Below are 15,982 nucleotides of genomic sequence, written 5' to 3' on the forward strand. Positions count from 1 at the left end.
TGATGAACCTCGGACTCAATTTGCCTTCTCTTCCAAATTAAAGTACTTTCTTCCATGGAGATACTTTTAGAAACACTTTGTCGCCGATCTCAAATTCAATGTCTTTTCTTTTCAAATCTACGAAAGATTTCTGATGATCGGAAGCTACTTTCAAACTATCTCAAATCACTTTTATTTTATGTTCAGTCTCTTTTATCAAATCAACCCTGTGTATTTTATTTTCACTGAGTTCTGACCAATACAAAGGTGTACGACATTTTCTAACATATATGGCTTCATACGGTATTATTTTGATGCTTGATTGAAAACTATTGTTATAAGCAAATTCTATCAAAGGCAAATACTGTTCCCACAAACCTTCAAACTCAAGAATGCAACATCTCAACATATCCTCAAAAATCTGAATAATCCACTCAGATTGACCATCCGTCTGTGATAAACCGTAATTTATACATATTTTTATCCCATGCTTAGCATATTTTTGGATGAATTATCCTTAGATTTGGTGAATTCTATGCTTCTAATCCTTTAATTTCATGCTTTATACTTAGGTGAGCATAGGAGAGTAAAAAGAGCGAGAAACGAGCCAAAAACGAAGAAAATAGGTCAACGTAGGAAATTAACAGGGCATGGACTTCCTCATACGGGTAGTTCACTTGCCCGTGTCTATTTAACAAATTGCAACAGGCCTAAGCCACCTCACACGGGCGTGTCCCTGTCGAGCCCAAGTCTAGTCCTATTCGGAAAAGGCCACTCTTAAGGGTTTTGAAGCATTCTAAAGCTTATATAAACACTCCAGGAGTTACCTAGAATGAACATAGAGAGTAGGAAGCAAGGAATTACTCAAAGGAAGCCAACTGATCCATCTCAGAAGCTAGATTCACCTTCAAAACTGAAGATTTCCCTTCAATTCCCTTCAAGAGTTCTTGGGTTTTCTTTATGTTTTGTTATCATTATTCTTTTGAGATGTTTTCTTTCATAAATATGAACTAAACCCCTAAATACCTAAGGGGAATGAAACCTAAGACGGATCTTGTTATTATTATCTCAATTATATGATAAATATTTGATTTATTCTTAACTATGTGTTCTTAATTCTTGCTTTGATATTCCAGGATATTAATTCAAGTTTTGATGTGCTTATTCATAGGAGAAAAAGTCCCTGTCTAAGAGTAGATCTAACATAATTAAGCGGTGTTGATTGCACGCCTAGAGATAGGGTGACATTATTTTTTCGAATTAGGGTGAAACCTAATAAGGGAATCCATAAATCGAGTTAATGCAACACTAGGGGTTTTAATTAGAAAGAGATTTCAATTAATCAACCTAGGGTTAGATGTTGTTAGTGTCGAGAGAGATAATAATATAAATTAGGGATTTCTATGGATCAAGTCAAATGAATAAATCGTCTAATTCAGAGTCAATAACAAGTGAAGTCTAGTGAATTTTTCCTTAGGTATTGTCCAAATCATTCAGTTTTCCGAAACGTTATTTCCCCAATTTACTTTTTGTGCATTCTTAGTTTAGTAATTAGTTTAGATAAAACAAACCCTTTTATTTTTAGGCTAGATAATAAAAAGAAAGTTAATACTAGTACTTTTAGTTCCTTTGGGTTTGACATCCTGGTGTTGCCATAAGTTATAGTACTGTTCGATAAGGTGCGCTTGCCTTTGTCATGATAATAGTTAGTTTTTAAGAAGGGACATTCATAAATTATAAAACTTATCATGATTTGTTCACATCAAGTTTTTGGCGCCGTTGCCGGGGAACAAGATATTAGGAACACTTAATTTTTATTACTTTAGCCATTTATTTTATTGCAATTTAAATTTTATTTTGATTTTTGTTACTAAATTTTCTTTTTCCTTCTGGCAGGTTTTTATAGTTTATGACTAGAAGAAACCTGTTGGGACCATTACTTTTTGATAGTGAGATTGATCGCACAGGTCGTAGAAATGAAGAGAAATAAAGAGAAGCCTAAGATACACAAAGGAAGAGTAAGAGGATGATATTTCTACCATAACCGAGGAGATGGCTGAAAATCAGGAAAACCCGCTACCTTCTGCAATTGCTGCTGATCCAGTAAATCAGAATCCTGCTCCACGCACTATAAATGATTATACTAAACCTACTTTAACAAGAATTGAGTCAAGTATAGTTAGCCCTGCTATTGCTGCAAATAATTTTGAACTGAAACCTAACACGATTCAAATGATACAACAGTTTGTTCAGTTTGATGGTTTGTAGGACGAGGACCCAAACACTCATTTGGAATTTTTTTTTGGAATTCTGTGACACTTTTAAAATCAATGGCATTTATGATGATGCCATTCGCCTTCAGTTATTTCCCTTTTCGTTGAGGAACAAAGCTAAACAGTGGTTGAACTCGTTACCACGAGGGTCAATTACTACTTGGGAACAAATGACCAAAAAGTTTTTACTTAAATATTTTCCACCGGCTAAAATGGCTAAATTGAGGAATGATATCTCTTCTTTTGTGTAGATGGATCTAGAAAAACTCTATGATGCATGGGAGAGATACAAGGATCTATTGAGAAGGTGCCCTCACCATGGGTTACCTTTACGGTTGCAGGTTCAAACATTTTACAACGGTGTGAACCCCTCAACAAGGTAACTTATTGATGCAGCTACTGATGAGGCTATCAATAACAAAACACCTGAAGTGGCTTACAAATTTATTGAAGAGATGTCACTGAAAAACTATCAATGGGAAGTCATGAGAACAAAGCCGACAAAAGTAGCCGGTGTTTTCAACCACTACACGGTTACTATGCTATCTAACTAGGTAGAACTTTTAAATAAAAAGATTGACGGTTTATATGGTTCTACTTAGGTACATCTAGTGATGAGATGAGATTCAAATGGAGGAGGAGTGCATATAGAATATCAATCCTTCAACCCTAACACCGAGGAGGAACAAGTTAAATATATGGGTAACAATAATTCTAGACCTCAAAATAACCCATATAGTAACACATATAATGTAGGTTCGAGGAACCATCCCAACTTCTCGTGGAGTAGTCAAGGGAATCAAAGGCCACAACATCCTCTGGGTTTTCAACAACGACCTTACCAACAGGAAAAGAAGCCAAACTTTAAAGAGATGCTAAAAAAGGTTATCTCAGTCTTCAAACTTGAAATTCTACTAATACTGATCATGTGGTGCAATCTTTTTGGCAGGAAACACGTTCGAAAAGCATACATGAGCCTTGTTCAAGTAACAACAAAGGACCCATCTATGAAGAATGAAGGCTACAAATTGAGGAACTAGATGAATGGCAGACATAGAAACCGAGAGCACACAATAGACCAAAACCACACCATGACGAGCTCAATGTTTCACCAAATCAACTTAAGGTTGGAGACAAAGTACTAGTAGATGCAGCAGACCGTCGAATTGCCACTTCTAAACCTAATGGAGCAATCCCTCTTACAGTACTCAACATTTCTCCATATGGGACAGTCAAGGTAATTCATCCTAAATTCGGCACCTTTAAGGTAAATCGTACCCGTCTAAAATCTTATTTTGAGTTTGATAGAAGGAATGAGGAGTGTAAACTCCTCGCACCACCATGACCATGCAACAGAGAGGTAAGTCGAGCTTAGACTATAAATAAGCACTTCTCGGGAGGCAACCTGAGAACTAACGGTGTTAACTTCTTTAATTTTTAATTTTTAACATTAAATCACTTACTGAGTACTTGAACACAGGTTTTTTTAGAAACCACACGGCCAGGCACACGGGCGTGCCTTATGCCGTCCTCAAACCATGGGTGGCGACACGGCTGTGCGACACGGTCGTGTGAAAATAGAGTGAAAGTTTTTCCAACACGGGATTCGATAAGTTGCCAAGGCCGTGTGATATAGCCATGGATGAAACTGTCAAAAAAACACGGGCGTCCGACACGCCCGTGCCTACCACCCGTGCTCAAGACTGTGAAATTAACACGGGCGTGTACATCCATACACGGGCGTGGGAGAAGCGAACGAAGTAGGACACGGCCGTGGCACCAACACGCCTAACGAATACGGGCGTGGGCTGAATTTCGGACGTGCCCCAAATTTAAAAATCACGAAACATAGGGCTAAAATAAGGGCACACGGGCATGCCCCACGGCCGTGTGCCTCAAAATCTATATAAATCGCTCAATATTCATGATCCCTGTCCCCAAAACCTAACCCTAGTCGCCGAAATCCTCTTCCCCACCACTAATCGGCCACCTCTAGCCCTCTTCTCTTCTCCCATTTTTTCTCTCCTCTCTCTTCTTCTCCCTTTGCATGGCCCACACGGTCCCATCACCCACACCCGTGGCCGACCCCAACTGCACCCAAACTTCACGCCGTCGCTCCTCTGACCACCGGTCCTCTTCTAACGGTTTTTTTCTTTTACTTTCTTTTGATGCTTACTAACATGATTTTTTTTACCCTATTATTTTGTTACTAATTGTTTATCATCCTCATTCCTAGGATTTAGTTCACATACTTTGTACCATATTCTTACCATGCTTAGCTACTTTCATCTAGTTTGTTTTTAATTTAGTCATGCTATCACTTTACCTTTTGCCATAAAATCTCTGTCAAGTTTGATTGCTTTTGGTTGAGTCTTGTTAGTGTTAGTAATTTTTGATTGCATTTGTTAGTTTAATTCATGATTAATTCCTTTTTGAATTTGTTGATATCTTTTACATTCATCAAGATATAAGAGTAGTTCTTTTTACAGGTATATTATGTCAAATCCACGCGGCAAAAAGACTGTTGTTCCCGCCTCGAAGAAATACAAAGGAATAGCATCCTCCTCGGGACCTACCACCGAGATCAGGCACCCATTCCTCCAATTTCGACCGGGACCACAGGAGGAGCTATTCTAGATATTATGGGCCCGACCCTTAGGTGTGATTCGTTGCATTGACTGGGCCGTACCAGAACAAATCTAACTGGCTGATGCAGTTCGGGACCTCCTGACGACTGACCCATGGGGGCTATTCTTCGAGATCGTCGAGCCAACGTACCTCGAGCTCACACTCGAACTCTATTTGACCTTCCACCTTCAAGTTTCTATGACAAAGTTCGATGATCCTAGAATAGTCTAGTTTAGTCTCGGCGGTTTAGTCCGCCAGTTGAGCGTACCTGAGTTCGAAGTCGTGTTAGGACTATACATGAAAGAGTTCATGGACGACGACGACTTCCCAAGTCTCCATTGCCACATCCACTACTCTCCTTCAAATTGCTTGAGGGCCCTCGTACCTGCTTCTGCAACCTATGACCTGAGTGGCTCCAAAGAATAGGCTCTCACCCCATCCCTGCGATACCTACATGCCATCTTAGCCCATACCCTGACAGGACGGCTAGAGAGCATCGATGTTGTCAACACTCATGACACCTATTTCTTATGGAGCATCGTGAATGGACACGTCTTCGACCTTACTTATTTCATTGCCCTCGCCATTCGCCATCAAACTGAGCGGCACAGAAGGGAGTCATATCCATCAGCCCTAATGTGACTCACCTGGCACGGTACTTTGATCTCCTCAACACGGCGGCGTAAGCATCCTCCCTCACTCTCATCGGTCAAATGTCCCCACATGGCATCCTAAGTATGCTACATATGAGGATGATCGAACGACGACGTGGATTTGATCCTCCCCAGTACTGCCTAGTCCAGTCAACTGAGCAAGAGAACCCAAAAGACATTGCCGATGATGTCCCTCCACCTCACGAGGATCTAGCCTCTCAGCCACCACCTATTCATTGTCCAGTTCATGCGGCAGCTTCACTCTTTGACATCTCTGAGCACCTCACTCAATTTGAGCAGTAATGTTTTCAGCCCTTTGATCACATTGATGCAACTCTACATGAAATTTGTCAGCACCTTCACATCTCATCGCCGCCCCTACATCGCGAACCATCTAGCGATGAAGATGTTTAAAGACTTTTATTTATTATTTTTATGTTTTTATTTTTATCTTTTTAAAACTACTTTTTATTTTATTTTAATTTTATTTCATCCTTAGGTTTTATAGTTTATATTGAACAATTTATACTTTCGGCCATTTCTTTACGAGTAATCATGCTTCTTTATATTTCCTAAAGAATTATTGATTCTATCGCAGTTATAAAGAGCTCCAAAGCTCACTATTACTTAGGAACTTGAAACTCCACTGGAAAAGGTTCTCCGTGACTGCCATGTCCTGCCCGACCACCACGATAACCTCTTCACTAGACACTGTGGTTGTGAAACCCAACCTCTACCACCACCAGAGTATCCTCCTCCAGCTCATCATTGCCTTTGCCAATTACTTTCCATGACTACAAGTCAAGGATTCCATTCATCATTCAGGAAGTTTCACTTTTCTCCCTATCTTATGATCTTATATTTATATTGTTAGTAAATTTATCTTTGTACATTGAGGACAATGTACATCGTAAGTGTAGGGGGTTATTCAAATCATTATTAGAAAAATCCCTGAATTTTTCCTTATTCTCAAATAATCTTCTCATATCATTATTAGAATGAATTTTGATTAATTTATGATTTTTATTGATATGTCTTGAATTAAAACATAGGCATTTATGCATTGACTGTTTAAACTTTAAGGAATTAGAGAATCAAGCATGATAAGTTGATTTTTGAGAATTAAAAATTTTTAGGTTGTTTCCCCAAGTTTAGGTATTATCTTGAGTTGAAATTCACAGGTTAAACATCAAAAAGCCATAATTTTTGTGAGATCTTGAGCCTTTAAAGCATATATGCTCACTTTTATTGTTACTTTGAGTGCGTCAATATCGAATTGTTATTCTAGAATCTGCTTGATTATGCATGTCAAGACCATACCTTTGATTTGTTATGCTGAGATGATAAAGGCACCTAGGTTTAACCCACTCACTCCATAAAAGCCTACCTCCATAATTAACCCTTAGTGAACCCTCTTGAGCCTAACAAGCCATTCAATGATTTACCCTCAATATTAACCCATAACCCATTATTGTTGAAATCCCCTCAATCAAATTGATCCCTATTTTTGTTGAGATTCAATTTGAATAAATTTCTTAGCTATGTTTTATTTTTAGCAAAGTTCTATAATATTTGATTTTTTCTTAAAAAAAAGTATGAAATTATGTAATGCTTTGATTAAAATGATGTTATCCATGAAGAAAAGCTCAATTAGGAATGTAAATTGTCAATTGTAGTATTTTTATAGTTAGGTAATTTTTCAATTCAATCTCGATTTTAACCTTCTTTTTCAGCTTGTAACCACACCCCCTAACCAGAGCCACGTTACAACCCTCTAAAGACCTTTTGATTGATGTATCATCTCAATATATAGTGGTGTAAATGTGATTTTCACTCAAGCCTATGGTAATAACTTTTTATATTGACTATTAAGTGCTAAATTTCTTGTCCTTAAACACCTCGATGAGGGGAGGCACCTATGTTTACGTAATCAAATGCTCAACTTGGAATGTTTGAAACTTTGATGTTATTCGAGTTGAATTTTCAATGTATGATTACTTATGGATTATTTTGAGACACTATTGATGAGAATTATAAGTTGAGAAGAATTTATTTTGATTGTGGGTTGAGGATTTTGCTTAAGGACAAACAAATGCTTAAGTGTGGGGGTATTTGATAAACCATAATTTATACATATTTTTATCCCATGCTTAGCATATTTTTGGATGAATTATCCTTAGATTTGGTGAATTCAATGCTCCTAATCCTTTAATTTCATGTTTTATACTTAGGTGAGCATAGGAGAGTAAAAAGAGTGAGAAACGGGCCAAAAACGAAGAAAATGGGTCAACGTAGGAAATCAACACGGCCTGGACTTCCTCACACGGGTAGTTCACACGCCCATGTCTATTTAATAGATTGCAACACGGCCTAAGCCACCTCACACGGGCGTGTCCCTGTCAAGCCCAAGTCTAGTCCTATTCGGAAAAGACCACTCTTGAGGGTTTTGAAGCATTCTAAAGCCTCTATAAACACTTTAGGAGGTACCTGGAACAGACACAGAGAGTAGGAAGCAACGAATTACTAGAAGGAAGCCGATTGATCCATCTCAGAAGTCGGATTCACCTTCAAGATTGACGATTTCCCTTCAATTCCCTTCAAGAGTTCTTGGGTTTTCTTTATGTTTTGTTATCATTATTCTTTTGCGATGTTTTCTTCATAAATATGAACTAAACCCCTAAATACCTAAGGGGAATGAAACCTAAGATGGATCTTGTTATTATTATCTGAATTATATGATAAATATTTGATTTGTTCTTAACTATGTGTTCTTAATTCTTACTTTGATATTCTAGGATATTAATTCCAGTTTTGATGTGCTTATTCAGAGGAGAAAAAGTAACTATCTAAGATTAGATCTAACATAATTAAGCGGAGTTGATTGTACACCTAGAGATAGGCTGACATAATTTTTCCGAATTAGGGTGAAACCTAATAAGGGAATCTATAAATCGAGTTAATGCAACACTAGGGGTTTTAATTACAAAGAGATTTCAATTAATCAACCTAGGGTTAGATGTTGTTAGTCTCGAGAGAGATAATAATATAAATTAGGGATTTCTATAGATCAAGTCAAATGAATAAATCGTCTAATTCAAAGTCAATAACAAGTGAAGTCTAAGTGGATTTTTCCTGAGGTATTGTCAAATCATTCAGTTTTCCCAAAAGTTATTTCCCCAATTCACTTTCTGTGCATTCTTAGTTTAGTAATTAGTTTAGATAAAACAAACCCCTTTATTTTTAGGCTAAATAATAAAAAAAAAGTTAATACTAGTACTTTTAGTTCCTTTGGGTTTGACATCCCGGTCTTGCCATAAGCTATACTACTGTTCGATAAGGTGTGCTTGCCTTTGTCGTGATAATAGTTAGTTTTCAAGAATGGACATTCATAAATTATAAACCTTATCACAATTTGTTCACATCAGTCTGTGGGTGAAAAGTTGTACTGAAATGCAATTTCGTACCTAATGCCTCTTTTAGTTTCTTTCAAAATCGTGATGTGAATCTCGGATCTCTGTCTGACACAATATATAATGGCACACCATGCAATCTCACAATATCAGAAATATATAACTCAGCTAATTTATCAAGCAAGTAATCGGATCATACCAGAATAAAATGAGCTGGTTTCTTAAATCTATCAATCACAACCTAAATTGCATCTTTCTTTGGCGGAGATCCGGGCAAACCCGAAACAAAATCCATTGTTACTCTATCTCACTTCCATTCCGGAATCATAATTGGATGTAACAAACTAGAGGGCACCTGATGTTCAGCTTTAACTTGTTGACAGATTAACATTTAGAAACAAAGTCAGAGATATCTCTTTTCATTCCAGACCACCAGTAATGTTGTTTCAGATCATTATACATTTTCGTACTACCTGGATGAACAGGTAAATGACTGTTGTGAGCTTCATTCAAAATCATCTGAATCAACTCTGGATTTCTTGGGACACAAATCTGATCTTGGAATCTCAGAAAATCATATTTATCAACTTGAAATTCAGAATCTGAATCTATATCACACTGGGCTCATTTTGCTAAAACTCATTATCAACCTTCTGAGCATCAATAATCTGTTGTAAAAAAAATAGTCTCACTTTCAATTCTGCTAATACTATGCCATCATTGGACATAACCAAATGAGCATTCAACTCACGCAAAGCAAACAATGATTTTCGGCTCAGAGCATTAGCAACCACATTTTCTTTTCCTGGATGATAATCAATAACAAGCTCGTAATCTTTTAACAGTTCTAACCACCTTCTCTACCACATATTCAAATCTTTCCGAGTCATCAGATATTTCAAGCTCTTATGATCAGAATATAAGTGACATTTCTCACCGAATAGATAGTGGTGCCAAATCTTTAAGGTAAACACAATCGCAGCTAACTCAAGGTCGCGTCGAATAATTCTTTTCATACGGCTTTAGTTGTCTCGAGGCATAAGCAATGACTTTGCTTTCTTGCATCAAAAAACATCCCAGACCATTCAATGAAGCATCACTATAGATCACAAATTCTTTACCTGATCCTGGTTGTACTAACACTAGAGCTTCAGTCAATAGGGCTTTCATTTGATCAAAGCTTTTTTGACATTTTTTGGACCATTCAAACTTTACATCTTTTTGAAGTAATTTTGTTAAGAGAGTTGCAATCATTGAAAATCCTTTTACGAACCTTCGATAATAACCGGCAAGTCCAAGAAAATAGCGGACTTCAAAAACATTTCTCAGAGGTTTCCAATCCAGAATAGCCGAAACTTTGCTCAGATCAACTTAGATACTAGATGTTGATGCTATATGGCCTAGAAAATAGACTTCTCATAACCAGAATTCACATTTGCTAAACTTCGCATACAGTTTCTTATCTCACAAGGTCTGTAGCACTATTCTCAAATGCTCGGCATGCTCAGATTCATCACGTGAATAAATTAATGTCATCAATGAATACGACAATAAATCATTCTAAATATGGTCTAAATGTTTTGTTAATCAAATCCATAAAGATAGCAAGTGCATTAGTTAATCCGAAAGGCATAACTAAGAACTCATAGTGGTCGTACCTCGTTCTGAATGCAATTTTTGGAATGTCTGAGTCTTTTATTCGCAACTGATAATAGCGTAATTTCAAATCTATCTTCAAAAACACGGTAGCTCCTTTCAGTTGATCGAGTGAATCATCAATTCGAGGCAGAGGGTATTTATTCTTGATAGTCACTTTGTTCAATTGACGATAATCAATGCACATTCTTATCGTATTGTCTTTTTTTTTCACAAACAGAACTGGAGCATCCCAAGGTGAGAAACTCGGTCTTGCAAATCCTCTATCTGTCAATTCTTGCAACTGAGACTTTAATTCTTTCAACTAAGTCGGAACCATTCTATACGGAGCTATCGAAATCAGAGTAGTTCCGAGCACTAATTCAATGCCAAATTCAACTTCTCGTATCGAAGGTAATCCCGAAAGTTCTTCAGGAAACACATCAGGGAATTCACAGACAACAGACACTGATTCAATTTTCTTTTTTGACACTTTCGAATTGATCACATAGGCATAGTAAGCTTCACGACTTTTTCTCACAATACTCAGAGCTTTCATTGACGAAATCACAGCTGGTAACCCATTCAAATCACTAGATTCAATTAAAACTATTTCATCATTCTTGCATCTCAAATCAATGGTTTTTTGTTTGTAGTTCACAACAGCATCGTGAAAAGTTAACCAATCCATACCCAAAATTATATCAAACTCATCAAAGGGTAAAAACATTAGATCAGTCTGAAAACAAATGTCTCGAAACATTAACAGACAATTCTTGCAGACTTTATCAACCAAAACACATCTGCCTAGGGGGTTCAATACTTTAATCACAAATTTAGTGGACTCTATAGGCAAAGTCTTACTGGATACTAAATTCATGCATATATACGAATGTGTTGATCCAGGATCTATCAAAGCAATCGTAGAAATATTATAAATTGTGAAAGTACCAGTTATAACATCAGGAGACGAAGTTTCTTATCAAGCTTGAATGGCGTAGGCTTTGATAGGTGCTCGAGCCTCATATTGTACAGTGGTTTCTTTAGTCCCTCTTTGACTACCACTCATATTACTCGTATTTCTGGGAGGTCTGCCACGAGTTGAGGTGTTACTCGGTCTCGGATTTTGTGCTATCTCTTGTTCAACAGACTCGGGACAGTCTTGAATAAAGTGATCTAAAGATCCACATTTGAAACAAGTTCGATCATACAGTCTACAATTGCCTGGATGTCTTTTACCACAATGTCCATATTCGGGTCAATTAGATCTAGCATTTCCAACACTAGTAACAAAAGTAGCTGGAGCTCTAAAGCTCGAATGTGATCTCGTACAATCTCTACTCGTATGTCCCACATTGTCCTTTGAACGACTATAATCATCTCCAAACTTCTTTGATGCAGATTGAAATATCTTGCTCGATGATCTCTTTCGTACTTCTCTAGCTTCTGAATCAACTTTTCTTTTCTCTTTCCCGAGCTCTTCAGCTTTACATGCTCGTTTAACAAGCACTACAAATTCTTTTATCTATAGAATTCCAACTAATAAGCGGATATCCTCAAGCAATCCTCGAATCGTTTGCACATTATAGCTTCAGTCGAAACACATTCTCTAGCTTACTGGCTCAATATCACAAATTCTCACTCGTATTCTGTAACACACATACGACCTTGTTTCAGCTAAAGAAACTCTTTACGTTTCTGATCTATGAATCTCTAACTAATGTATTTCTTTCAAAATTCAGATTGGAAGAAATCCCAAGTGACCCGGTCTCTCGGAACCATTGATATTAGAGTCTTCCACCAATGATACGCCGTATCTTTCAGAAGCAAAATGGCACACTTTAAACATTCACCGGGAGTCAATGATAATTCATCAAATACTCTTATCGTATTCTCTAACTAGAACTCGACTCTCTCAGCGTCATCACTAGTGGTAGCTTGGAACTCTTTGGCCCCATATTTTCTAATCTTATCGACCAGTGGCTTACTTAACTGAATCGGATTCGCTTGTAGTATAACAGGGTCTTGCGGAGGATTAGTCGAGGTTAGGGGTTGTTGAACAGCCGGATTAGTTTGAATATACTGACTGAACTAATCATAAATCATTTGATAGAAGGCTTGTCTAGCCTATCCATCATGGCTACTCGTAGCCGGTCTAGAATCGGATGGTGCTATCCTTTGCGCAGGAGCAGGAGCATTACTTTCTACATTGTCAGCTATGGCTCGTTCGAGATCTATTTGCTATATAAAAACACATTTTCATTGTCAAGATTCATCACACTATCGCAATTCGAAAATATGGCATGTATAGCTAGACTCACATACGCTACGTTAGTCCTAGAATCGACTAAACCGTAGCTCTTATACCAACCAAATGTAACACCCCTAACCCATACCCATCGCCGGACTAAGGTTAAAGGCGTTACCGAACATATTGGAGCATTTAGCGTTTATTTCACAAACAACATAGCATCAAAAGTCAAACATTAATACAAAGTCCCTTACATAGGTCATCGAGACCTTAAACATGCTTTAGAAAAGGGTCGGGACCAAACCGAACACATACAAAATTTTTCGAAACTTAAACAAATTTTCTAAGTTACAGAGGTGACACGCCCATGTGAATACGCCGTGTGCCTCACACGGCATTAGTCACGCCTGTGTGTCTAGACCGTGTCAAATCAGGGCATACATACTGACTTAATCACACGACCACAAGACATGCCCGTGTGCCTTGGCCATGGTTAAAACTGAATTGGGTCACACGGCTAGCCACATGCCCATGTGCCTTGGTCATGTTCAAGATTGACTTAAAATCATAGGGTACCCTAGGGGACACACGGCCGTGCAACATGACCGTCTGTCGCACATGGCTGAGACACACGCCCGTGTCTCTGCCCATGTGGACAAAAATAAGCCATTTGAAAAGCCAATTTGCCACCCAATTTGGGTCAATCCTACAAGCATCAAACCAAGCACATTTGCACTATAATTTCAACCAATTTAAATTCCAAAACATACATCATTCATGCCATATTATTGTCAACCAAATTCAAGCTTATAAACTATACTCAATCATATCAAATCATAGGCCAAAGTCATATTAAATCATATGTTTCATAACTCCAATTCACCTCATTCATTCACATGCCAAAACCTTACCAAAATGACCATTTCACTAGGCCATTGAAGGACATCAAAACATACCATTTATGAACACAAGCATATACCAAATTCATTCATAAACTCGTCCATAACCAAGCCATATCACATGGCTAGATATACACATCACAAAACATAACCAAAATCCTCTAACCTATACATGCCATACTTCAATATATACATTTCCAAAAGGTACCAAAATAGAGTTAGATACTGTGGTGATGATCGTTGAGCTCTCGATAGCTACGATATCTATAAAACAGTTGAAAACCATACAAAGTAAGCTTTCAAAAGCTTAGTAAGCCATAAACATATAACATCAATTTAAACCAATTCATTCACACAATTTAAGGAAAAAATACATTCTCATAGCCATATATCTCTATTAGTTCATTTGATCATGATTCACATATATATTTCATATCTCATTCTCATAGCAACTTATACTTATATCATATATTCACCAAGGTACATGTACTTACTTTTCATTCTCAAACATGGTGTACAATTCAAACGTACCTGAATCAAATATAAATTCAAATAGTCAACCATTTTCTCGGAATGCCCGTTGAGCCATTCGAAATCAATAAGGATACTCAGGTAACTCAGAAAGCTCGTACAATGCCAATGTCCCAAATGTAGTCTGACATGTAATCAAATATCGATGCCACTGTCCCAGGTAGGGTCTTACATGAAATTAAATACAATGCTGATGTCCCAGACACGATCTTACATGTAAATCATAAGTCCATGCCAACGTCCCAGACGTGGTCTTACATGAAAACACATATCGGATCCTATGTCATGATATATGTATCCTAACTATTCCTAAGGTTCGTACGGGGCTTTTCGGACATCTGAACTTTGTTGATACTTTCTTGGATATCTCATATTCAATTCAATATGTTATTCAATAATGTATATAGACTTACCTCATACGGATTCGGATAGACAGAATCGGCTACTCGACAGCTTTCGACTTTCCCCAATTTAATTCCATTTTCTTTAGTTCTTGATCTATATAAATTCTAATTTAACTCTTTTATTCACCAAATCATTCAATTCAATCCAAAAATACATATTTAGACCATTTTACAAATTAGCCCTCACATTTTCACATTTTGACACTTTAGTCCTTAATTCACAAAATCACAAAATACACAAAATTTCTTTGCACACATGCCTAGCCGAATATTCATAGTGTTCATATAAGCCCCCACATTTCATTTATTTCACATTTTAGTCCCTCAAAATATCATTTTTACAATTTATCCCAAATTACTCAAATTCATCAAAAATTCAAAGACAAAATATATTAACCCAACACATATCTTTCATTTTCTATCATCTAACTTCATAAAGCTCACAATTTCATCAATGGCATAACTCAAAATCATCAACAAAATCAGAAATTAAGACATGGGCTTAGTAGAACGCAAAGCAACGATCACAAAAACATAGAAATTATCAAAAATCGAAATAAAAACATACCTAATTCAAAGCTTAATAGCACTGAATATGAAAGCTCTTCCAACACTAATTTTCTTTGTGATTTTTGGCCAAAAATGATGAGTAATAAGATAATTTTGATGTTGGTTTTATTAAATTATCACTTATTTGATAATTTACTAATATGCCTTTGATGAATCATTAATAACCAACATAATGGCATAATAACCTTATAAGGACTTTTATAGAAACAAATCATAACAATTAAGTACATTAACAAATAGCAAGTCACTTTTGCATTTTATGTAATTAAGTCTTTTTATCAAATCGGGCACACAAACGATAAAATTTTCACACAAAACTTTCACACACATCAATTCTCATATAATAAACACGAAAAATAATATTAAAATATTTTTTTGACTCAGATTTGTGGTCCCAAAACCACTATTCCGACTAGGGTCTAAATCGGACTATTACAATAGCATTCACATTTCATTTCAATAATATAGCATTTACCACAATTATATAAATTAAGCATTTATACATATATAATTTAATGCTTAATAAACATATGAACTTACCTCAGCATAAAAATAGGAAAAAAGGCCTAACAATCAAATACTTGTTTTTCCCCGTTCTAGTTCTAAGCCTCGTTTTTCTTGATCTATAATATCACATTTAACATATTGAACCATTATACTACTCAAATCTGCCCAAAATCACATTATGGCAAAAATTAAATTTTTGCCCCTAAAGTTTCACATTTTTACATTTTAGTCCCTAGGCTCGT

The 15,982-nt window shown here is 36.7% G+C and overlaps 1 non-coding gene across 1 annotated transcript; it reads right to left on the reverse strand.

The window, feature by feature from the left end:
• Positions 1–2,470: 2,470 nt before the first annotated feature.
• On the reverse strand, positions 2,471–2,577 carry LOC121228335 (small nucleolar RNA R71). Its single transcript, XR_005925911.1, has one exon. It is a non-coding gene; the product is annotated as a small nucleolar RNA R71 (small nucleolar RNA).
• Positions 2,578–15,982: the final 13,405 nt, after the last annotated feature.

The sequence above is a fragment of the Gossypium hirsutum genome, chromosome A04 (genome assembly GCF_007990345.1).
Source record: "Gossypium hirsutum isolate 1008001.06 chromosome A04, Gossypium_hirsutum_v2.1, whole genome shotgun sequence".
In the NCBI taxonomy this organism is placed as follows: domain Eukaryota; kingdom Viridiplantae; phylum Streptophyta; class Magnoliopsida; order Malvales; family Malvaceae; genus Gossypium; species Gossypium hirsutum.